The sequence below is a fragment of the Lates calcarifer genome, linkage group LG11, assembly GCF_001640805.2.
Source record: "Lates calcarifer isolate ASB-BC8 linkage group LG11, TLL_Latcal_v3, whole genome shotgun sequence".
NCBI lineage: Eukaryota > Metazoa > Chordata > Actinopteri > Centropomidae > Lates > Lates calcarifer.
Window position 1 is genome coordinate 9,886,942 of NC_066843.1, and position 24,497 is coordinate 9,911,438.

General features: G+C 43.4%; 1 long non-coding RNA gene across 1 annotated transcript in view; it reads right to left on the bottom strand.

Annotated features, from left to right (window-relative positions):
* LOC108886134 (uncharacterized) overlaps positions 1-24,497 on the bottom strand; it is a 50,314-nt gene that overhangs the window by 9,847 nt on the left and 15,970 nt on the right. Inside the window, exon 2 of the long non-coding RNA XR_001961381.2 lies at positions 6,220-6,283. This is a non-coding gene — a long non-coding RNA (uncharacterized LOC108886134). The remainder of the gene's footprint in view (positions 1-6,219; positions 6,284-24,497) is intronic.

Consider the following 24,497-nt stretch of genomic DNA (forward strand, 5'->3'; position numbering starts at 1 on the left):
TACCCACAAGAACTCTGTGTGGGTGAGAGAGTACGGCATGTTAATGAGCATGTGTGCGCTCGTGTTTTGAAACTAGAAACAGATTTATGTAGTGTTTGGGATCAGCTCTTTAAAGGTCACACTGAACAAGTTAGCTCTGCTCAGTAAACCCTGTTCCCTCTCTGATCCAGGTGACTCTCGGCCAATAGTTTCATGACACATGGGACAGACACATAAGCACCACTCTGACCACTTTCTCCTTCATCATGACATCAATAATTTCCGATTCCAATGACGCTACGCTGACATTCAGTGTCACTGATTAATTGGTTCCTACAAGGCGCTAAGAGTTTCCGTGTGAAAAAAAGAAGACAAAAAACACTTTCTGGAGCTCTGAATTGTTAGATGCAAACACGCCTCTAACCACAAGCATGGCCACAGCGCAAGACGCTCTAGCATAGGATAAAATATCAGTAACAGAGTTTTCCTGTTGAAGCTGATCACAGTGTTACATGGGATAGAGTTAGAGGGGGTATCTGTCAAACTACCTTGATTACAAACATCCTTCAGCGACACATGGGAAACGGCTCGCACACTTGAACACACATTTATGCATCGACGCACAAGCCCAGAAGCATGCCATTGCACGCACATGTGTGCGCACATTGCCTAGGCACACATCAACAAGATACACAAAACTCTTGTTGCAAATGTCAGGGACTGCAACGGTGGAAAAGGTGGGATGAGGAACACATCAAGGCTAATCCGGCCAGGGATTAGGAGCGGGCAAATATCACCAATAATAAACAAATGACTAACATTCCCGGTCTGTGTGGTTATAGGCCCCCGGGCTCCAGCTAGAGCCCAGCAGGGTCTGGATCCAATCCCTGCTGTTCATCAGTGCAAGTAGAAGGGGCCACTTGTGAAATCTCTGTGACAAACACTCAGGGGACAAACCCAGAATGGCGAACAGTCCAACCAAATCACTCCTCCCACTTTGATTTACAGTTCAGACCTCAAACACCATAGTCTAATATTCTGGCCAATATGGCCATTTTATTACCACTCCATTATTCACTCTGATACCACCCTCTTGTTTGCAGTTTCTTGTGGGATGACACAATGAGGTGTCTTGATTTCAGAGAACATACCTATTTATTATATGATAACACACAGTTTAATATATCACAAGCAGTGATATAAAACAGTGATTAATATAGTGCTGCTACTTTTAGTCAATTAAATCAATTAGTTTGACAGAAAATTATTTGACAACAACTCTCACTTGTCCCAGTCTCTCAGATTTGAGCATTTGCTGCTTTACTCTCATCTTTTATCCTTTTAAATTAAATATATTTGGGGTTTAGGATCCTTACTCTGATTCTGAGAGAAATTTTAACAGACATTTTTCACTACTTTCTGACATTTTCAAATCATTTTCAAGTTGTAGCCCTAGATTTATCTGCAAGCTGAGACGTACATGTTCCAATTTAACATAACTTGCTTATATTACCAACTAATGTTACAAACCTTAAAAACGATCATTCACCAGACCAACACCAGACTTATTTTGTCACACTCGATAATAATTTGAGATGCAAGAGGCAAATTAAGGATTAAGGTGTTTTATGCTCAAGGCAAAAGGGCACACAAGTGAGAAAGACAGCAGAACAGCACACCTGTTTAGCATTATTAATAAATATTGATTGCTTGTCTGGGTGTACCATGGAGATTATTGCAGAGGAAAGTCGGACAGATAAAGTAATGGGCCATAAATTCCCTTAAGTAGTAACAGGGTTGATTAATTAGCACCGTGTGACGAAAGTGAGATCAAAGGTAAGGCAGTGAAAGCAGGCTGTAATTTGGGTGTTGCAGTTTTCTGCAATAAGGAAATAGCACACAAGAGGAGAAAGGGATTCCACTGGAAATGCAGACACAGCATGCCCCCCCCCCCCCGAAAAATAAAACCCTTCTCTGCTCTTTTGTCCTATGTGACATCAGATGAAGTGCTCCACCAAGTCTTAACTGAGGTGCACGTTTGAAGGCCTTAATCTCACTCTGTATATGGGTGTGTGTGTTTGTGAGTATGCTGCAAAGTAAAGTCTTCCCTTTGCTCTAATCCACCTATTCTGTTTCGGTTCACTGTTCAGAATCGAGGTGGAAAAGTGCCGAGACGGCAACGTTTTGCCCTCTCAGTCTGTCTGGCCCACACTGCTTTACCTGCTGAGCCCCAGAGACTCACCAAGCCTGAAGGACTCTGTTGCCTTAACCCAGTCCCCAAGCATGTCCCTGGCCAGCACAAAAGCCATCTGGGGTGCGGGCTGAGAGCTTTAGCAACAAAATAACTCTTTCAATCTGCACTCTGCATGGTTCTGACTGCAGGGCGTTGAGGTCGCCAATACCAAGACTCTTACCGGACCCTCCTCCTCCTCCTTCTCCTCCACCCTTCTAATCCTGGCCTACATGACTGACTCCAACTGAAAGCCCCACACGCCAGAGGTGGGAGCCAAAAGCACTGTGAGATTCAAAAAAGACCACCTGCTCATCAAACTAAATTGCACTCACTGAAGGCAATGGGGAATAGAATAGAGAGAATGAAAAGAAGGGGAGCGAGAGAGAAAAAAAATGAGTAAGAATAAAAAGAAAGACAAGTCACTGCTCTCCCTCTGTGATCTTGGCAGACAAAAGAACAAATTGCATTTCTGCGTCATGGCACCCGAGGGTCAAAATTGGCAAAGAGTCCCACTCAATATACTGTTTGTGTGTGGGAGCATGTTGATATAGGTTCCATCAGTTCCCGCAAGAGAGCCAGAGAGGTGCACAGGCCTACCTTTCAGCCTTTCATCTTGGCTTCTTTTGTATTCCGCTACACTTGTGTGTGTTGTTGTCTCTCCCCTCTATTGGACGGAATTGACTGTTATTATTCCAAACAGCATTATCTTTATTAATGCCACAGGTCTCAGGACTGTGCACTCCCCGGGAGCCAGGTCTGGACAGAGCTGCAACCAATCTCCCTAGATAAAAGCTCAGCGGAGAGCTGTATGCAAGCCAGACGGCTCGGACGGGCCTTCATCCTCCCTCCTCGTTCTCAGAGAGAGGTATAGTCCCTACAAAGACTAAGATATGGCTTTAATCTTAGCACTTTCAGGCAGACAGGAACATTTGAACTGAGAGCAGCTCTCTGGAAGGCTATCAGAAGTCACTTTGGGTTGTTAGGCACGAGTCAGAACAAACAAATTGTATTAATAGCAAATATACCAATATGATATTTGAAAATTGCAAAAATGATCCATAATGAAAAAGTTTTGAAAGCCTGGAAACTGAGGGAAAGGTTTTGGACTCATGTATAAACTGTTCAGGTTATAAATCATGAAGCTATATCTTCTGGTGCTACAGTTTACGGGGCTGCTCTCCATTTCTACTGTGGCTTGTACCGTTGGTGTGCTCATATGCGCTTGAAACCGAGGCCGTTTCCCAAAGTCAGCCATGTGTGACGAGTTATTTTAAAGGTGGTGTGGAGAGCTGACGTGTGGCCAGGCCAGGCCAGGCCGGGGCAGGGCAGGGCAGCGGGCTGGGGTCTCGGCTTAGTGCCTCAAGCCCCCTCGCTCCAGTGGTCACACAGCATCAGCTCCCGGCCCACGCCCGGACCCTGATTTATGGGACAGGGGGATTACCACCAACCCAGCCGTGAGGACCACCCAGATGGTGGCACAGGATGACAGCCGCACAAACAGGCACGCAAATTTAGATATACATTCGCACATGCGCTTATATGAACCTTTTTACACAGCTGTCCGCAGACATCCACATACTTAAACAAACAACAACTCGAAGGCAAACAAAAACCTCGCTATTTAAGATGCTAAATATTAAAGATTAAACTTTCTGGAAATAGCCAAGCATGAAAAGCTGCACATTCAATTTGTGATGGCTCTGTTAACCACTCGAGTGCAGTCGGAGGGATTAGTTCGCTGAGGTTTCCTCATTACCACAAAGCGAGGGAGCCAGCTTTGCTCATCAGAGTTCATATGTATCTACAGGATGTGCCTGGTTAAGAAGTAATTCCACTCAATCACATCATACTATTTCTTTTTTTTTTCTCACTTAAGTTTGCATAATGGATAATTGAAGACTGACGACTTGTGTAATTTTCTATCTCAAGTGACCCGGGTCCAAAACAAGAGCCTTCCATGTCAGTTACAGAGCATAAGCCAGGCCCAGACTCTGGCTTCTATCAAGAGTTTTTGTAAATTCTCTCAAATGGGTGACATTCAACTTGATCAAGATGTTTAATAATTCACTTTCCACTTTTCTCAACGCAGGTCTGGACTCCTCTCATTTTGCGCTCAGAATCCTTAATACTTTTCCACCAAGTCACATTTTATTCCAGGAACATGTGCAAATACACTGAGCAAAAGAGGAAAAAAAAGGAAGAAAAAAGCACATATTTCTCACTTGCCAGGGCACAGCACAACTCAACCTCAAGGCACCGGTTGGATGAGCTGAACAATAAGAGTCAATGACAAATCGGACGCAGTGCATTCCTTGGGCAAACACTCACCTCATAAAAGGAGATAGGTGAGCAAACACTCACCTGCCCTAAGTTAATAACACATGGGGAGGCAAACATGCAAACACACACACACACACACACACAAACACATGTACACACTTGAGCTTGTCGATATGTTGAGACAATGATGGGAATTAGATTGCGCAACACCTTGTAAGCATGAAGATAGGACCAGATTTGCTCAGAAAAAGTATCTGAGAGAGACACATGAAGCATTTTTCATGACAAAAATCGCCATACCACAGAAGAATGCAGCAGACCTGTGTCTCTTTGTGCTGTATTTATGTGCTATGTGAAGCATGGAAATAGACTGGTGTACAACTATCATGTATATGATCGGCCTGCTCTGTTTAGGGTTTCTCTTAATCATTGCACAGCAAAAATAAACAGATATAGAATGATTTTAACCAAGGCCATCACAATGGCTGCAGGAGGAGGATTTAAGCAGCTTATACAGAGTATATTTTATAATAAGTTGCACATTATAAACCACATGTAGGTCTGGGCCCACAAACGCAATGTGGCTTCCTCAAAACTTGTGTCTATGTGTGTGCACAAGCATTTCTGACTGCGTGTGACAATGTTTAAAAATGCCTGCGTGCTTATGTGTGTAAGGAAATCATTGATGACTGTGCTCACTTTCCTACCAAACAAATCACACACATTTTCCCCAAAGGCCTTCATTCCCAGCAGAGAAAAGCAAAGCCTCAGTGACAGCACCGCTCCACTCAGTGGGACATGCCCTCAGCACTTCCTGACCATGTGACTCCCTCCAGCTGCCTTTTGATTGGACACTCAGAGGCGGAGAAGATGAAGAGAAGAAGGGGCGGAGTGAGTGGCTGGCAGCGGACACATGAGCGAAAACAAATTCCTGCCCCATTGCCATGGAGATGAGTCAACAGCAGGTCGGGGGGGGGGCAGAGAGGGCCGGGGGTTGTGGGGCACAGGCTGACCTGCTGTAGTTAACAATTCATCCCCGTATCCGGCTCCCAAATGATTGGGCAAACACTGAGTGCTGTGGAGTCAAAAGGGCCCTGAGGGGCTGAGAGAGGGGCATCACCCTCGGGTGACGCGCTGACAGGCACACACTGGTTGGTAGAGGGTAGACCAGCTGAAAGCAGGAGTAAGGGATAGTGGGCACTAGTGGAGATTGGGGGGGGGGGTTATTGGATGTGGGAGAGTGGCTCAGTACAGTACATTGAGTACCACGGGCTCTGGCACAGTCACAAAACAGAAACGATGGCTGTGGCTTTGTGAAGCAGCATAATTAAATGATTTGTGTTAAGATGCCATTTTGAGGATGAGAACAATCTTTTAAGTACACCACAACAAACGTCACCCAGTAGATTCTGTTTAAATTCTTCGTGTTAAGCTAAATAGTTAACAACATTTGGCTACCAGTTGTGCCAACAGTAAAATGGGAGTTGCATCAGTTTTATAAGCCTAAACCACAGTAACACTATAACTCTCTGGCATATGTCCACTTTGTTAGAGAGATAGAACGTTTAGCACATCTGAGTAAGCCACAAGAGCTGCAAAGCAAAACACTACTGAAAAAAAACAAAACAAAACAAAAAAAACATCGAGGTGAGGACATAACATGACCTTATGACTGAAACACAGGCAAACTGAGAATATCTGCAATGTCTTTAGAAACATATACTCACCAGAAGATCCCTGGGAAGCAATTAAAGGCTGACATCTTATTCTAGGAATTTGGACTCCATCACTCTGAAAAGAGAAAAAAAAATAATCAAAAGATGACAAACATCACTTCACACACTGATTATACAGTATACCATCGCTATATCTGCTTAACTCTTCATTCTCCATTTGTTCAGCTGGGTTCATTTAGGTGAAACCGTGTTAGAGCATGTAATATGAGGTACGAATGGAAAATGGTTCAAAGCCTCAACCCACAGGACCAGGATCCAAAACACTGACCACTTTGCAGTTGAGCAGAGCGCCGTTTGACAATAATGGGTCATAGACAGAAATAACAGACGGCCGACAGGGTGGATCTCATCAATGTCACATCATACAGAAGAAGAACCACAAGGCTTCAATACTGTACTTATATTAGGCTAGACTTTACGTAGTGTTAGGTTTTGTCTCAGTCAGCACAAGATGTCATATGTAACTTTATGCACTGTCACGGCTTGGTCTGCTCCCCAGAATGGCAAACCAAATCCCATTATCCAATTGGCCGTTTTACTTTGAAGGGCTGAAATGCCACCATTACAACAGACCTTTCACTGGGCAGCGGTGTAAGGAGGGTGTGTTAGCAGAGAGGACCTGTTACTGGTTCTCCACTGCTACTCACGTCAGAGCAGTGTTTTCATAAACACTGCTGAAGCATGTTCTTCCTTTAGTGGGAATTAGGACACTCTCTATAATAATCCACCCAACAAATCTTACAAATGAAAAACAGGACTGTATCATTTATAAGTGTGCCTGTCAGAAAAAGAGAGGAGAGAAAGAACAAAAACAAGGGGAAAAAGTACGATTATGATAAAAATACCAGATGTTAAGAGTCACTTCTCGAAAGGTGTGTCATTCGGGGAGTTTGGGACGAGCTCCTGGCCACGGCTGTGCTCTAAATTTAGCATATTTACTAAAATAAAAAGTGAGTTCAGTCACTGGCACTGGAACTTTCTCCTCCCCATTCATGACCTCAGTGGTGCAGCCGGCGTCACTCATGACGAAATACTAACCATATAAAACAACAAAAAAAGACCTCCTCAAATACTCACAGTACATAAGGAAACAACCACAATTTAATGTTCCCTGTAAATGATCCTATTATGGCAATCCAAGTCCAAATCAACAGAAAAATATGGTTTTTCACATTCTAAATTTAGAACAGAGTTTGAGCACAAATTACCTTTTACATAACAAACTTAAACAGAGGACAGTCCCCCAGTTTAAAATTAACAAATCAAACTAATACACAAGAAACTACAGCCTTTTACTCAGGTTCCTATGCATGTATAGACAGAGTGAATAAAGGATGCACGACATATGTACGAAACTACCGTGTTTACTGTATCCATACATTGCCAGGGGATGAGCCTGTGTGTGGCAGGCTGGGGAGGATGCCCCTGGGCCTGGCTGAGAAGTAAGTGAAGCAGAAGTCCCATCTAAGCTCTAAAGCATGCGGGTATCAGGCCTGTAACTAAAACACAAGCATAAACACAGGCGATGTTAGGGATTACACCCTGCAATACCGCCGCAGGAAACCACAGACAGCACAGGTGTAACTATGACACGGACCATGGATGCATTCTTCCCCATCTCAGCTCTGCCTGTGAAGGTCTGACTGACAGCTCATCATCTGCCCTTGTTGGCTGTGTGAAAACTTGTGTAAACATCTGCAGGCATTTGTATGTTTGTGTGCGTGTGTGTGGGAGCCACAGGTGAGGAGGACACACACGCAGAGAGAGGGATTACAATGGCCTAATGTCATATTGAAGAAGCCTTGCAGCACAATACCGCACATTCTTTCGGAGACTGTAAAATCTTTCCTTCAAGAAAATGACATCTTTTTTGTCACATTTCTGTCTCACTTTCCCTCGAAAGTTGACTCTGATAGAAAAATACATATCCTAATAGCAATAAATCAAAGAGCTGCACAGAAATATTTAGATTCCGTTAACACTGATGGGATGTTTTTAAAGCGTTATGTTTGTTAGACAGCAAAAAGATTAAGATTTAGTGAAAGCAGCCGGGAGGAAAAAGGCAGGCAAGCACATTTCCTCAGTAAACAGCACCCTCTAGAGCAACACCCTACATTCAATCCTGCACCTCACCCTCACTGTTGCCGACTGTCTATGTATAAACTGCAGAAAATTATACTCATGAGGAAGATTCATCAGAAACAATTACTTCATGTTAAAATGCCAAAAATCTTAAATTTTTCAATTTTCAAAATAAGAAAACGACACAAGCACTTAGGTTTAGTCATATTTTTTGAAGACATAAATATGCAGGTTGTCTTGTTCTCTGGCTTATTTGTGAGCCACATTACAAAGGTGAGACTGAACCTCTCATTTTCCCAGTGTGAGTTGATAATGAGGCAGGCCGTTATTAAGATGTTTGCTTTAATCGTGTGCAGGGTTATTAGGGGCGGTTTACAGTACACAGGAGAGATTAAGCCAGGCCACGCATGACGGAAAGAGCTGAGGAGGCCAACGATAAGCCAGCAACCCACAACTGTGAAGCGGGCTGAGAAATATGAGTGCACAGTAGGACGTGAAACCCAGCAAGACAAACCTCTCTCCCTCTCTCTCCCTTTCTCTCTCTCCTTCTGTCTTTTTCTTGCTCTCTGTTCACGTCAAATCATGTTACACAACCACAAAGAAATGCCTTGTATATCAGAGACTGATTCGAAACAAGCGGAAAAGAAAAGAACAGCAAAGAGAGGAATCACAGAGGGATCTACATAAGCAATAGGTGTCTGGTTCCTTTATATTTGTTTAAAAGGACAACATGGCAGGGAGCTCAGCAGTACTGTAAAGACACACTTCAGCGACGCACAAGTCCAGACTCATACGCACCTAACTACTTCACACATGCTTACATAAACTAAATCAGCCCAAGACACACAGCTCTCTGCACCAACCAGGGAGCACTACATGTTTCCTCTATATTTTTCCATACCATTAATAAAACTAGACATTGTACTGTTTCAATACGTTTTGTTGGAATTTGGGGAGCACTTGAAAATCCATCATTTTATGAGCTTTCAAACTTTCCCACAGAATTCCCACCGTTTTTTCCATGAATTTGACCCATACACATTAAAGTAGCACTCAATTAGGCCGGCACACAGAGCCTGAAATGGGGCGCTCATATGCTACTTAAACATGACATATAGCACCCACCATCCATGTTTATGAGACCTTTGCTGCATTAAAAAAAAATTCCTGACATACAGACAATGGAAACTCATTCATTAACTACAATCAAATGATTCTTATCTTGATATTTTTGAGAAACTATTAAAACTGCAAACCAAAACTGAGCACAACTGTGTTGGTAACATCAGGTGGATCCACATACGCATATTATTTAGCCTCAAATGCTAAACGCACTTTGATATGAAACAAAACTCAGATTTGGTTTGCATCAACATCATCTGTGTCTTTGTTGCTTCATTTTATCCTGTTGCACAACAAATAAACCACAAAAATCCAAGATAAAACGAACATGTCACACATCTTTTTGCATTTGCATGGCTCGACTGCATTAGTAAAAGGTGTGTGTGTGTTTGTCTATGTGTGTATCAAGTTAGCAGAAGGTCAGAGTGGTGAAGTATTAGAGCACTGTTTGCTCTCTTCCATGTACACTTGGGGACCAGCCTGTTTGAGAGTTTGAACAGTGACGTGCGAAACCCGTAAAAACAGGACATAGCGCTGCTCTGTTTGCTTAAGAACACCCAAAGAATGGACTGCCATTACAAAACAAATCCCTCAGCCTGCATTCCTCCTGTCCATCAAACCCTACCTGTTGAACAAGATGTGACACAGACAGGAAAAGGTAGTTTTAAGAAGATCTACTTTGTGGTGGGATGACTTGCAATTTGTTAAAATGTTGTCAGCTCTCTGACCTTCATGTCTGATCCACAGAAAGAGGCATGCATCCACAAGTTTGGAGGAGCATAAATTCTCTCTCTTTTTTCCAGTAAACAGGTACACTGTGCACACTAATACAGAGACACTTAAGAGTAGGTGGTGAGCAGGAACATACTGCAACTCTTTATTTTGTCCGATGTACATTAATTGACAAAAAATTAATCTGCAACTATTTTGATAATGAATTCATTCTTAGAAATGCAAAATATTTGCTAATTCCAGTGTCTGAAACTTTTTTTCACTTTTTTCTCACCATAAATGAATAACTTTTGGATTTTTATTTCTTTATTTTAATTTCTTGAGCTTTGGAAACTGTGGAAACAGATCAGAATTTTCTGGCATTTGAAAGACTAAATGACAAATTATTTATTGCAACTCTAGTGATTTATACTTTTGATGGACACTGTCATGAAAGTCACAATGCCTCAGTGTGTCATGATAGATTATTTTCCCCATAAATTGTATCTTACATTCTGAAACACTGGGGGCAACAGACAGTTTAATAACCGTGCCCTTTTTTCTGCCTTCTGTCCAGCATCTGTTATATGAAACATTTTAATGATGTTTTCAGCCGTGATGCCGGACTTGCTCTTATGTAACAAGTGATTAAAACCCACGAAAACAAACCGATGGATCCGACAGTAAAGTTGGGGTGACACTGGGTCGAAATCCATCAACTGGAACACATAAAAAGGGGAGAGAGGCACCACAAGACTGCAGCCTCCCCCTTTCCCCTGCTCTCTCCTCCCCTTCCCTCCCTGCCATCATCCTCGTATCAGAGGAGCCATTGGGAGAACTGGATGTGATTTGTATGTGTGTTTTTGAAGAGGGGTGCTCATAAACAGCCATGAAAGGGGCCCCTCTATTCAGCCCGCGAGCCGAGATGCGCTTCACTGGGCCGGCCTTTTGTTTTCCCCTCTTCACAAAACCTTAACCATAGAAAAAAAAGTGTGGGGGGGTTTGATTCCCTCAGTGTGTGCAAGCCCAAATGATGCCATAAGATTGGTGCCCGCTTTGGGTGAAAAAGGCTTCAGAAGCGCTTGAAGTGATTTAAAAGATGCAGGAGAGAGCTGCCTGCAAATCCTGTTTGAGAATAACACTGGGAGAGAATGGGGAGGCAAAATGCCAAGCCAGTGATTATTCTATAGTATGCAAAATTGCTCTCAACTCCATGAGTGCCATGGATGTTAAAACAAAAGATGCGGAACATTCCTTTGTCACGTGATGGAGGTCAATGTGCTGCGGTGGTGCGTGGGGTCAGGAAGTTCACAAAACTTCCCACGCTGCCTTACACCAGAAGACCATGGTAAAAACCCAAAACACTCTTCATTCCTGGCAGGGGAATTTTTCTTTCCCAAAAGGGCCAGTGCCCAAGTGCCACCCAGGGATGAGCAATCAGAAAAAAAAAAACAAAAAAAACATAGAACTTCCTCATCAGCATGACAAGGCTAAAACATCAATTACACACCCAGAATGAAAGAAAGACTGAGAAAAACATCCTCACAGGAAATAAATGTTTCTACAGGACTCGCAGAGAAAATGTGACAGGTATGTTAATAATGTCTCAGTGATGCAATGACAAGACACATAATTTACATCATCTACTGATTCTGGTAAGACAATGACGCAAAAAAAGTGTATTTTTCTGCTTGAGCAGAACCATTCCAGTCGAGCAAACAGGTGACAATTTGACAGTGACACAGTGCCAGCCGGTGGCATTGTGTGGGGGCATGTCATCACAGTGCCCGTTCGCTGACAGCAACCTAATAGTCATGAGAACCTGACAGTGTCAACAAAAGGGACAGTGCCAAACAAAACCACTCGTTGTAGGCTCCTGAACAGGCGAGGTCCAGTTCCATGACACTGCGCTTAGCCCTCATTTCCAGTTACAATATGTCACCTGCACATCTCAGCTATCAGGAAGAACATTTCATGTTTGTTTGTCTTTCACAAATTCTGTACTATATTTAGCAGCCACCCACACTTATTCTCAGATGACCTTTGCGCTGTTTTAATTCTTTGTCTGTCTTTATATAGTTCACAATTTTTTGCTCTTTGGTTGCTGGTGTTCTGTGACAGACTGACACGACCAGTTCATGACTTTTCCCTGCTTTTAACTCATAATCCGTTGGAGTGATAAGCAGGTATATAAAAGGTGTAACTGATTTTATTGGTTGAGATGATTACTGACATGACTCATGTAATTCCCTGACATTTTAATACTTTAAAACATTCCAAAAGTTGTCAAAAAAGTTTTTTTTACTGATGTACAAAATTATACATATAGATGGGAGACTTGCAAGAAACATTTTTGGGTAAGGACAGTCTATCATGGCTTGGCAGTCTTGATGAAAAAGGTGCCAAATTAGTATAAACACATCACTGGAAAATCATTATTTTATGACACACACCAGGTGAGCTAACAGTCAGCTGGACACACTTGGTGACTCAGATGGGCTCTAAACTGATGGGTTTTCCCCCCTCTTGGCCTATTTGTCAGCTGTCTGGCCTGCCAACCAGTATCACCTCTAACAGCATACAACAGGGCAGTCAAATGCCCTAAATACCTCACTTATCAGTGCTCGTTAGTAACACAGTTTGAAAAGTTTGCGATAAAGCTTCTGCTGTAAACTACAGTGACCTCTGGGATGTATAGACAGTAGCTTTATGTGGACACACTGTTGTCTTCAACAGGCGGTGATATATATCTGCTTATTCTCAAGGTTAGTGCACCACTAAGGAGAGGATACAGAAGCTACACGAATGAATCAACGTCTCAACTCCAGCGCAAGTAATTGACCAGTGCTGAGACCTGCATTTTAGGAAGCTTAAAGACCGAACTGAAATGCTGAACTTGACACCGCTGCAGCTGCTCCTGAAGAGCTTTAGAGCGTTATGTTTCCCCACATACAACACAATACAGCATGTAAAAGACTATATAATAAAAACACAGTTAACTCCTTATCAAAACTTATGTTTATGCAATGCAACCACACTCGACAGTCTGCAGCAACCAACTGCACGCGGGCGTTCCTCGCAGAATATTCCTGGAAAAATGCCCAGCCTGAACTTATACATGGTCTGATCTTTCAAATTAAAACAAACATTATTAATGTCACGTCAAAAAACAGTAAAACCGGTCTCTTATCATTTTAACACTGAGATAATCCTAAAATGATTCTAATTCCAAAATTACTAATGACATCCAACTTTTACTAGCCTTACACTCCATTTATTTCTTATACTTGGTTGGCCTCCAATACCAATTAAATCTTACATCCTGGGTTTCATTTCAGTTGTTAGATTTAAGAGAGCCAGTAATGTTAAACAGCATATTTACATGGAGTGTGTTCAAATCATAACTAAAGCATGATAATTTGTGGTTTCATATTCTTAATGATTCCTTGTGAAACCAAAATATAACCTGTGTAGACCCTAGAGGCCATGATGTCAGTGGAAGTCTTTTCCAGGATTCTTGATACAGGTCCTGTGGGCTCCTGCTGATAAGATTGAGGAGCAGGTCATTAGGAGACCCTCAGCAAACTGCTTGTGTTAACAATGCTGCTTCAGTCCCAGCTATCGGGCCATCTCACCACAGACCACGTGTGGGCTAGCCGGACACAGGTAATCAGGGCTGTAAGAATAGGACCAGCTCCTCTTGCAGAAACCATAAACCACCATCTCCTCCCAATGAAACAATTCCTACTGAGCATACACAACAGAAACTTGTGAATAGACACACTTTTAATGCGTTTCATTCAAGAGCAGGGAAAGTGGTAGCCGGAAACCTTTGCAAGGACTTGCTACGTGCCACATTCAGCAATGTTAAGCAAAAATTCCCCACTTCTCTGCTCTTATGTGAACCTCCTTGCACAAGCACCACCAAGGACTCTCTGTCGAACCGGTTGGTGGTGAAATCACTGTTCATTGTGATGCCTGTTGTCATGGATACACCCAGGTGTTGCTCACGAGCCAATGCTGAAGAATCAGTAAGCCAAGGCACTCACTAATCCTTCTCCATACCACAGTGTGTCAATAATCAGGAATGTACTGCACTAAACTAAACTATTGTTCCTCTGCCAACAAAATCACAAATATAAGCACTGACACTGCCTCTGGGCACTGCTGTCTCTGGGACTGGAAAAGAAATTAACTGAAGAGAAACAACAAGAGTCAGAGATGGAAGAGGGAAGCTTTGATATCTCTCCAGACAGCTTAATACTGTCTAAATCATAAAGCTTTCTACTACAGTGCATGGGGGGATGTATAGTGTTGTATTGTTGGGGATTGACTAAAGCAGTTGAGTAGTAGCTTCTTTATACAGTAGGACAAAGTCAGAGCTCCTAAGAGGACCAGCTGCTGTCAACAGTTGGATAGCTTTGAACCAGCACTAAGCCCCGAGACAGCAGGAAATATCCTCTTCACTTCTTTGAACTCTGCCCCATTAGACTCCAATTCAGAATATGAAATCTAATAGAAAAATAATCTCACAAGGACTTCTGCAGATGCACCTGACAATAGTGTCTGATCTTTGTGGACAAAAGCTACCAAACCAGACTAGTGCTTGCCCGCTGTTCATCTGTCATGGAGTAAATTTTTATTACTTTGCTCCTGAGCATGGTATGTGGCAAGTCACCATTTTCAGGATGACTAGGTACTCTCTAAAAGTCATTTGTCTCCTGTGTTATTATCCTTATATGTCTTACTTTTAAGAGGTTAAATGGTGGCTGCCATGTTAAAGAGTCATCTTGACTTAAAGCACTAGCACCGTCTTACACAAAACCACAGCTCATACATCAGACGTGCAGACATGAGTAGTTCAGAGTCCATCCCATGTAAGACAAGACAATAGCTTGCCTGTTGTCTCTCTCTCTCTCTCGTCTTTTTGTCTATGTGTGTGAGTTGCCGCATATTGCAGTTATCACAGAACAGAGAAGCGCAGAACAGTGCAGAACGGATGCGGCCAGAGTGGTGAGACCATTGTGGAACACCCCGGCTCTGCAAAGGTCCTCCTGAGAGCTTTGTTGTGTGGGGCGGCTAGCCGCAGTCAGTTCTGTTTTGCCTGAGACGCAAGGCCTCACTTCAAGCCACAACAATGAGCATCTTTGTCAAGCAGCACAATTATCTTTACACATTACTGTAAATGACAGGATATGGTAGTGCATTGAAGACCCCATTTAATGAGCTCCAGGTATGTGCTTGTCATACAAGGAGAAACTAATTCAAACATCTGCTGAGATGAGCTCATGCGCCTTCAGTGTTTAAGCACATGTAAGTGCTGATAAGAGAGCTGCTACTACAAAATGTCATTTTAAAGGTTTTAGCTCTGCAGAAATGAAATCTACAAAATCTGATTAGGTACAGAACATCTCTCCAAACACCTTGGGATGTGAAATAGAATTCTCTGAAGACAAATTTTAAATTCTAAACTGTTTATAAGGTGCAATCAAACGGCTTTTCTTTGGCCCAAGGCATAGATGAAATGTTTATTTTGCTGCATATTTTTATTTTGTTTGTTTAGGTTCACACTGCCAATTACAAGTGAAACAGGGCTTGAAACCAAAGGTTTCATGAATACACAAGTTACTTGTTTATCGGACAGAATTTTTGTAACCTTTCTGGTACTTAAGAAACTTTAACTATGGACTTATCTAGGGTCTTTGTCATCTTAAAAACAGTCCTCCATAACTTAATGTTTTGTCAACCCAACTGAACACACCACAGATTGTTTAGAGGAAGATAGAGGCACACCTTTTACATCTTAGTGCATGCATGAACATGATGATACTGTTCTCATCTGCACAAATAAAGCAAACAGGTAAATACTTCAGAGACTGACTGAATCATCTACAATTGGTTTAAATGGACCCTGAAGAGCTAAAAATACAGTTCACCTTGTTTAGTCAACAGGTCAGAGGTAATGAGACAGGCAGAGGCACTTGACCCTCTCTGATAGATTACAGCTCAACCTGAACTTGACCCCTCTGTCACCTGATTTAAGCGGCTGCATTTCGGAAGGAGCTGGTTGGTTGGGGATTATCTGACCCCAGACTTGTAGAACTTGGCAAGTGCTCACTCGTCCTGATGTCATGTGTCTAATTGCTTGCGCTGCGTGGGATGTGAAGTCTGGTATAAGGAACACTGTCGACTGTGTGTGCAGGCTTTTGTGTGTGTGAATGTGTATGTCATCAGGAACCAAGCTAACACTTGCCTGCAGCATCTCGCACACACACAAACACACACACATGCACTCTTGTCTTCACCCGCCACAACCTATCATTACCGCTGTCACGTAGCCACCTCCGCAGCGGGCCTCACAAGCCCCGACAACCACCGGCACACACACCTGGAGGCCCAAACACTTAGTTCCCAGCCCTCTGCTTCATAAACACAGCCTTTTAACACACACATATATATAAACACACACACACACCTATTCATATCCTGCAGCCTCAGCTTCTAGCTCGCCCCTCCCATTCTCTGTAAAGTATGTCTCACTTTTCTATCTCTCTCAACCGCAAATGCTTTAGTGCCATTTAATTTATTTCCTTTGTTATCACTGTCCATGCCAGCTGTGTGAAACAGCATACAAACTGCAGAGCCAGGTTGGCAGCCACTTCCAGGCTGCTCCTGTGACTGCACAAACAACAGACCATAGTACGTATTTGAGAGCAAACACAATACAGAGAAATGGCTTCAGAGAAGTTGACGGTAACAGTTCAGTGGAAAAGGAACTGTCTAATCCAGTTTCCGGTTGGTATTATTGGCCCTGATATTTAACCATGGTGGCCTCCTCACGTATGTTTCTTCATCAGTGTTTGCTTGAGCCACGGCTACTTGAGAGTGTACACAGTTGAGAAAACACATATGACCACTAAACAAACATCAGGGCTGATGTTGCACACCTGAGCACAGCCAGCCTGTCTGCCGCACACATCCATGACCTTTGCAAAAGCTGTCACCATGACAAATCAGACACAAGAAAAACTTCTGAAGATCCCAGCCTACTGGTTTAAGGCCACTCAGTGCAAACAGACACTTGAGGCAGAGTTAATTGAGGGAACAATGGAAGACCTTTGGAACGTGTTATCCCAACAGAAGCCTTTGAAAAAGACAAGAATCACCATGGTGTTTGCCCTCCTTTGTCATGTTACAAGGTTGTCTTGGGCCAGTGCTTGCTCTGCACCGTGTTCTATTCAGTGAGGGCTTAGTGTGTAGCAGGTTGCTCTGATAGGTGAGTGAAACCTGAAACTTGCAGGCTTTAGAAGCAAACTGCAAATGGAGGATCCAGAAAAACAGCATGTCACACCTTGTCAGCTTTAATTCCCAGAAACCAAAACTAGATTATCTATAAAATCAATACATTCTCTTGCTATGTTCTTGAACATGACAGAATTTGCATTAAAATTACAAATTGTAGCATGTTGTTTAATGACATGTATGTATATAAAATATAGAGTGGCTGGAAGCAGTAATCTGCCAAAAGAAGAGCCAAGAGAGCATATCAGACATCATTTCGATAGTTTCACACTTTTTCATGTTTTGAAACGGAACTTCACCAATTCTACACATCAAAGTCTGTTTCAAGAATAGTACTTTAGATGTTGAAAAAAGCTGTATAAAGCCTTCTGACACTTCAAAGTCTGATAAATACATATATAATGTCATATGAGGCTGATGACTACAAGTTCAAGAATGAAATAAATAGGGGGGGTGAAGTTAGACAGAAGTGAGCTTACTGGACCTCTGGATCCTGCTCCTCATCTCTGCTTGAGACCCAAATCACTCTATGAACTGTCACGGGTCAAGTTGCATTTTGGCTAATGTGGGCACCAGGTTTTTGAACAAGGAAGAGGAGTGCGAGGAATAAAACAGACATCAACCTCTGGTTCTGCCGCACGGTTTCCTTCTTTTTCTCTTACCTTACTTCAGTTGAGTGTGTGTATATACTGTGTGTTATGAATGACCTCATCAGACCCCACAATGCACAGCAGAGGGGGTCTGGGTAATATCAGGTCCAAGCTGCACCACAGAGCCCGACGGTGTCTCCCCGCTTCATTTACATACAACAATATACAGGTCCACAGCCCACTCCCAAGCACACATACACAAACCATTCACGGCATGCTAAACTCAATCTCAGTCAGAGCGCGTCTGTGCACGAGTGTGTGCACGTCTTTGTTTGTGAGTGGGCTGAAGGAAGGGCAAAGTTCCCAAAAAACATGTCATCCTCATTCAGTATGGTGAGAGCAGGGTTTCTGGGAGCCATAAACTGGGATGGTACAATTGTTATATTGTTCAAAACCATTTAAGCACTCCCCCATTTTATTTTTTTATTTTTTCAGTATCCCTTTACTCATCTGCTGTTAGAGGCTCAGAATGTGATTACTGTGAGAAATATGCAGAGCTGTCTCCATTGATAGAACTGGGGAAAGATCCAGCCTCAGGACATATCTGTGTGTGTGTGTGTGTGTGTGTGTGTGTTGTGTGTGTACATGCAGAGGGCTCAGGCATGATCAAACAAAGCACGTCCAGGTACAGTATGCCATCTGTACTCCCCCCCCCCCAGCTCTTCAAAAAATTTACTTTCCCCCACCCTCTCCATCTCCACGCAGAGTCTTTGCGGTATTCGGAGCGTCAGAATGAAAGAGGCCTTGTCTAAGAACCTAATCCTTGGGCGATTAGTCAACGCGTCTCGATTAAAAGCTGGCAATGCTGCCACGCCCCCATCTCTCAAAACCCCCTTACACCCTCACAGTGCAAATGGCAGTCCACAGGTGTCCGTACAATGTGTCTCATTAGAAAAAAATGGATGGCGGGAGGTGGCTCGCGGATGACTTTCGCATGAGACAGACGAGAGGAACGAGGCAGGCAGCAAGGCCTTAACAAAAGGCCTGACAGCAGCAGCAAGAATGCCAACACAGGAGCTTGAGAAAAAAAATCTGCTTTGCATGTATGTGTTGTCCCATGCTGGGGTTAAATCAGCTTCTTCTGTCTTTAAAATGTGAGAGCAAGAAAAGCCAGTAAGAGGGAGAGGGAGAAAGAGTGAGGGATAGAAAGAAGTGGCACATATATTTTTCACAGATTATCCCTTCATGAGTCTGTGTTTTCTGTAAACAGCCGTTTTGAAGTAGGAGGATTGAGAGCAGAGACAGGTATTTCACCTAATCAGCCTCATACACCCTTGCTTTCCATCAACATAAATACCCCATCTTAGGGGTATTCCCATGCCAGAACATGCCACCAGTGACTAAAATATTCTGACTTTAAGGACGCTGTACACATTTAGGTATACATATCCCTTTATACTGTAATGCTCAGAAGGCGCTTCAATGCACAAACGGTCACCAACTGGCAAAGATACAGTATGTTTGTGGTGAAAGAGATGACTGAGGCTAGGTCTGTAAGGTGTTTTATACTGTATTCTTCACTATTGTTAACCACATAAGTGCATATTAAGGGTTTTAAGGGGAGGCAGGAGATGAGAGAGCTAAAGGTGCTTTTTCCAACACGAAAGAGAAATGTACAGGCTTTAAAAAAGCCTCACTCGTGAAAAAAATTAAAAAATAAATCATGAAATGGGTAAAACTTTGTAATGATTATTTTCCCACTGGCTTAATACTAGTCACAAGTGATTACTGAGTAACTACGTCACTATCAGTGGCTTAGTTTCTCCATTGTCACTGTGACTTTAAGCTATTTTTCCTAATCTGGTCCTAGTTAACCCGTGGCAGCTTGAGTATCAGGAAACGACCTTTGGCCCTGGGGGACAGACTACTGTACTTCCCCAATCACATCCATCGTGTGCCTAACCTTGAATGAAAGCTCAAGAAGGGAGGGGTGTGTCTTTAGAGACCGGACACAGAGAGGAATCACTTACCACTTTCCCCAAGAGACTCCAGAGGAGTTACACAGAGAAGGGATTCAAATAACAATGGCAAGAGGGAGGGGCTGAATGTTTCCTGAGATCACAAGAAGACCGCAGCACTTGCCAGCTAGCCAGCCAGGCAGCCAGGCCGGCTGTGTGTGGACGTCCACAGGGTGAGAACACACATGGTTTGAGTTTGGCTCCGTGTAGGACCGGGAGGAAAGAAGGGGCCTGGTAGCAGGAACCCTCCAATTCTCACTTCCTGCTTCTGCTGGAAATGTGATCTGCGTGCCCGTCGTCCCCATCAACACAGAGCGCAGTGTTCGCCCCGGCAGCCGAAGGGGGTTAGCGTGTTCATGCGCAGGGCACCCCATCGCACCGAATAAGCCTGTCAGCACCCTGAAAACCCGGGCTGGTGTTTCCCCAGCGAGCTGAGGGGATACAGCAGAGACAATGCTGTCAATCCTCCTGAGCCACAGAGACAGGTTGGGTGACATTTCTACAGGAAGCAATTTTCAAACTGAGAGCTAATAATTAAATAAGATCACTCCAAGTAGAATTAGCAAGAAATGGGAAGTGTTTCTTCCACTCTTTTGACAAGAGGCATAATTTTGTCAGCAGCTACACCACAAACAGACAGCATTTTAAAACCCATGAGGATCTCAGTGACCTGGTTTTCAACTGTGTACAGAAGACAGATATTTACAGCTGATAAGTGTAGACAGAGAGGATATACATGGGTGGCACATAGGGAAAGGCAGTAATTATAGGCTTGAGCAACCGTCTTAATTACCTCTACTACCTGAACGGCAAAACAATGTCACTTGAACTGCTCCTGAAAGAAAGAACTCCAGTTGACCTCACCATCCCTCCTTGACAGCGGAAGATGACTCACCTCAGAAAAACCACAGGTGACATTTGGCCAAGTAAACACACCACACTAATAAAACCACTCGAAAGGGCCCACATGTACGCACCTTTGACCCAAGTTTGAACTAATAATTTAAAAAACCGAGACACGAAAAAAAACATCCATTTGTTCTGAGAAATGAAGGGAAAATGTTGCACCAACTCGTAAGAAATAAACAGCCTTTTGGGTAATGACAAAAGTTGCGTGGGGCAATGTGTGTGCTGTTATGTGTCCATGTGTGCCGTGCACGTTGCCAAGGCCCTAGCTCCATTGTTTATGCTCTGCTGTGTCTGGGTCAGCAGGGCTCTTGACTGAATTCTTGCCCCAGCATGCAAAAAGTTTTAACAGTGTTGTTGCAGGAGGAGGAATGATTACATTATAAAAATACACCGCACCATATGTCCTAGTGAGAGCCCAAACCACACGATGACATACAGTAGAATCCAGCAGGCCTTTAACCCTGCCTCTACACCTCACGAGCTGACGCAGCCTCACCGCGGCTTTGGGTGATCTGCTCTACCTTAAGTTATTTTCAGAAAAAGGACAGGATGAAGTGACTTCCAAGACAGTGATTTGCTTATTCAGCAAGCCTACAGTTGATGGAAAAATGGGAGCGAAAGACATCACAAGTGTGCTTAAGAAAGCTTTCTGTTAGCTAAACCTCTGATTTTCAATCATCCTCTGTCTGTGACCCCAGAGTTCCAACCAAACACATCAGCAGCTGATTTTATTGATGTCCACACTGCCTCCACTTCTTCTTTTTCTTGAAGATGTGCCAGTTAGTGAAATTAGCTGGTGGAGTGTGTCTGGCCAGGTTGAAAACATGCTCCTGGGCCTGGATGACACTATTCAGCTACAAAGTGAGGCATTGTGGGAAAGGTAGGGGCAGAGTAGGAATAAATGCAAATGTCTGTGGTACTTAAACACATACACAAACACAGCACAACCAACTCAGAGGTGGCTACACAGCTTTTGCATACAGATATGGCCCCTTCTGTGTGAACCTTCCCACGCAAGTTCATTCTGGTTAGGAGCCAGTCAGTTACCTCGATCAGAACCTCACCCTCTTTCTTTCCCCGTCTCCATTTCACTCCCTCTGTACTCTCCCTGTGTCTCACAACAAGACGGAGCATGCTCACTGTAAAACCTCCTTGAGGGTGGGGGTGGGGGGGTGAAAGGGATTGGGAGATTAAATTTATTTTGAATTCCTTCCCCTTAATGTGGCAATTACCCCTCTCCCTCACCTCTTCTCTACTCTCCCAGCAGCACAGCACGGCATCTGTTCCAAAGCACATCTCGTTTATGTTTTGTACACAGAAAGCGTCTCTTTAACCCCCAGCCGAATCTCAAACTTCACAGCAGAAATGGCCTGCCACTCATTCGACTTAAGGTGGATTAGATGTACATGTACTGCTGAGAAAAAATGTGTGCTGAGTACGAATTCCTTAGTTTGAAAAGGATAAGAAAAGATCCAACCAAAACCATTGCTAGACATTGCTTATGAATGTTACATAAAGCTTTCTATGCTCAAAAGCAAACACACAGAACTACTGCCTTATGAAAACTTGGGGCTTCTACAAGTTAAACTATTCTTGAGAAATATGTTTTCCTGAATGAGACAAAAGTAGATGCTAAAAGCTTTAAAACCATAATTCTATGGATCTTAATCACACCTGTTTTGCAGCGTCATAAGCTGGGTCATTTGTGTGTAATCTTAGTAAGCTGATCAGAAACTTTGCATGTGTGTTTCCTGTGCAAGATCGCTGCGGTGCCCTTTTCCCCCCATGCAAGACGAAGGTCAGGAATGCTAAGGTCAGCAGTGCTACAGTTGCAAAAGTGTCTAATTAGGACGTCCATAAATCCTGATCTAAACCACTTGTGTAACAAAACCAGCCGGTGGATGTGAGATTTCTCGACTCGATTTTGATGCTGCTTTTCAACAGTCCTGCATCAAAACCTCTCAGAGGCGACACACACACTCGCACATTCTCGTTTGGTCAATGGATCCCACCAAAAGGCTCCATTCCCTCTTTTCTTTGGTTGGAGGGCCAGTCACAACCCCCCTTTTCACTGCATTTTCACACATTCCATGCATCCAAAATGGTCTCATTTTCTATCAACTAAGCTTCTTAATTGACTGTTCTATACAGGGAGGGATTAGCTGATAAGAGGGGGTAAAGAAAGAGAGAGAAAGCAAAACAAAAAGAGGAAGTAAATAGTCAGCTGGGGGGTGGCAGGACACCAAAGGATTACCCCTGTCATCTGTTCTGTGATTTTAAAAAAAATACATCTTCAGATGTGCGGGGAGAAGGAGGAAAGACTTTGTGAGGCATCCAAGAAAAACGTGCACTATCAGGCACTTTGGAGGCACCCTCTCTCCAGGAGAGAACAGAGGAAGGCCCCTGCAGTGAGGATTCAGTATTTCCTCCACCAGTAGCTACAGTTAAGACACTCCAAGGACCTGAAACTCTTTCCATAGGCCTGTCTTCCATGTTCTCTCACAATGCTTGGCCCAAATCTCTCCTGCTCTCTGTTTCTTTATGTTGCTTTACACAGCTGCCCAGGGCCCATTCGTGCACTAAATACTTTGTCATCACGTCATGCTGTAATGTTCTAATCTGTTCTTTCCATTGTTTGCTGAGTTGCCAGTATATTCTATGATTTTCAGTACAAACAAGGAAAGTAGGGTCATAAAAGTAGGTTTTCGTGCTGTTGTGAGATCTCCAAACTCTTTAGAGCAAGCTGTAGAATGACGAAGTGCAACAGGGACTGATATAGTCTATAACCTGCGAGTACACACACACACACACTCAGAGTCACAGAGTGCCAGCTGTGCCACTGACGTAGGTGGAGTCCGAGTATCAAGCCAACACAGGCCTTTATAATCGTGCTAGATTTATAGGTGTGGTGCCTTGTGTTCTATATCTAATTACAGATTTTCACAATGATAGCATGTTAAGTGAAATGTAATACAAGAGTGTTAGAGCCACTGCTGTGACCTAGACATAGCAGCCCATGAAGCCCTACCTTTTAATTTCACCATATAGGGTTTCAGCCGAAAAAGGGCTGATATGCTTCCTCCTCAGGGGTGCAGAGGTAATATAACTGGCAGAAAAGTAGACAGGAAAGTTTTTTTCCCCCTCAATCTGCCTCTCATTTTCAGGCTTATCACTCCATTCTGTCCAAGCTCACTCTCTCCTCTCCTTGTCTCTTTCCATGCCCCTCTGTCCCTCTCTTTCACAAAGGTGCTCATGTCTTTTATCTTGTATTCAACAAACAAAGGTGCCCATTAAGTGGCATGCCTTCTGACAATATTTAATTAGATTAAAAACAAGTCAAAATGGGCAACTCTGACTCCAGGGAAATTCCAGCTGGGGATGACAAGGGCTGCAGGGGTAGTGGGAGGGGTTTGGTGGGGGCAAAGCAACAGTGGGGCAGGATTGAGGTGTGTGGGTGAGGGGTGGGGGGTGAAAGTCGAGCTCCATCTCTTTTTTGATGGATTAGTACAGACATGTGGAAACTTTACACGCTGTT